The sequence below is a fragment of the Gossypium arboreum genome, chromosome 5 (genome assembly GCF_025698485.1).
Source record: "Gossypium arboreum isolate Shixiya-1 chromosome 5, ASM2569848v2, whole genome shotgun sequence".
Classification (NCBI taxonomy): Eukaryota; Viridiplantae; Streptophyta; class Magnoliopsida; order Malvales; family Malvaceae; genus Gossypium; species Gossypium arboreum.
This window is the reverse complement of record NC_069074.1, coordinates 55966518-55968526: the sequence shown is the minus strand read 5'-3', so window position 1 is coordinate 55968526 and position 2009 is coordinate 55966518. Positions and strand designations below refer to the sequence as shown.

At 39.0% G+C, this 2009-nt stretch overlaps 1 non-coding gene across 1 annotated transcript; it reads right to left on the bottom strand.

Moving 5' to 3' along the window:
* Positions 1 to 496: 496 nt before the first annotated feature.
* LOC128293382 (small nucleolar RNA R71) lies at positions 497 to 603 on the bottom strand. The gene has a single exon (XR_008283566.1). It is a non-coding gene; the product is annotated as a small nucleolar RNA R71 (small nucleolar RNA).
* Positions 604 to 2009: the final 1406 nt, after the last annotated feature.

The window sequence follows — 2009 nt, the reverse complement described above, 5'->3', positions numbered from 1 at the left end:
ACGAACTTTTCGACAGTGAAGAAGACAAACATGTCCGAGAAAGACCGAAGAAATGAACTTCGAAAATTCGAATCAAGGAAACCCAGCAAACCTTGCTCAAAATCCTATCTTTATTACAGATAATAGGGATAGAGCTTTAATACAGTATGTCGTGCTAGTATTTCATGATCTTAATCTAGGTATTAGGAGACCCGGAATTGAGGCACAATAGTTCGAGCTGAAGCCAGTCATGTTCCAGATGCTTCAGAAAGTAGGCCAATTCAGTGGAATGCCTACTGAACATCCTCACCTACACATAAGATTGTTCATGGAGGTGAGCAATTCTTTCAAGATAGTCAAAGTACCCGAAGATGCATTATAATTGAAGTTGTTCCCATATTCACTAAGGGATAGAACTCGAGCCTGGTTGAACTTATTGCCACCAAATTTAATTTCCATATGGCAAGAGTTAGCAGAAAGATTCCTTATGAAGTATTTCCCGCCTAGCAAGAATGCTAAGTTGAGGAACGAGATCACTACTTTCCAACAAATGGATGATGAGTCCTTGTATGAGGCATGAGAAAGGTACAAAGAATTATTACGGAAGTGCCCTCATCACGGAATCCCATATTGCATCCAACGTGAGACATTTTATAATGGTCTCAATGCTTACACAAGGACGGTACTGGATGCTTCTGCTAACGGTGCTCTCCTTTCTAAGTCTTATAATGAGGCTTATGAAATCATTGAGAGAATTTCCAGCAACAATTATCAATGGCCAAGCAATCGAGCAGCGTCATTCAGACGAGTTTCTAGAATACATGAAGTAGATGCTCTTACTTCACTCGCATCTCAGGTATCATCAATATCCTCATTATTAAAAAATCTTACTACTAATGGGCCTAATAGTTTTGTAGCACAACCACCAAATCAATTTGAAAATATAGCCTGTCTATTATGGGGAAGGACAATTGTTCAAAGAATGTTCATCGAACCCAAAATCCGTATATTACATAGGTAACGAGAACCAAAATCGAGGAAGGCAAGGACTGCAATCCAATTTCTATAACCTATCATGGCGAAACCACCCGAATTTTTCTTGGAGTAACCAAGGGTGTAACGCCCCAAATTTTTGGTCTAGAAGTATTGGGCCTTAAGCGTGAGAACTGTTACTACATGGCTTATAAATATTTTAGTTGAGCAAGAAAGTGACACAAATTGCATGTTTGGTGTGGTGGTTAATTGAATTGGGTGTGTTTGGGGATGTCTAGGAAGTCCTGGGTTCAAATCTAGGCTTTAGCAAAATTTTAGTTTTTTCCTTAAGTGAACCTTGGCTTTAACTTGTAGGCCTTATACATATTAGCGGTTAAAATTTATCACAAGGAAGCATGTGGTTTAGTGGTTGTGGCATCATTATAGTGGAAAGGGATCTTGAGTTTGAATCCCATGATTTACAAGGTACATTTATTTTATTCCCATGAGGTGAGAGAGGTAGAGTAGGATTAAAACTCTCCTGAGGTGGTTGTGGAATTGGTCAAGGGGAGAAAATCAAGGGATATGATAATTGTTGCTATGCACATGGAAGAGAATTAAGGGGAGAAAATGAAGGAATTTCAAACTTGGAGAGTGTTGTAGCTGAATAGGGAAGCTAGTGTATGCAAATTCGGCTATGAGGTCTCTTTGTGTGCATTTTCGGCAATTGGAGAGTTTTGGGAGTTGTTCTCTTTGTCCAATTTCAGTGTTGGGGCATTTAGTGCCGTATTGGTACCTTTTTTTTTCTCCTTTTGCAAGTGTAGTCAAATCCAAGTGTGACCATTTGGGCAGTTTTGTGTGACCTTTTACTTCTCTGTTACCTTTCTTCTCCTCTCAATATTCCTTTTGGTTGTTGGCCGAATATTCCTCTTGGCCGAATACACTATCATCTTACACCCTTTTTCGTTTTGCTTCTTTTTGAGTGTTGTTCTGTATTAACTAATTTCTACTCTATTCTTCTTCTCCCTCAACTGTTTACTGTGGCTGATTATTGGTAA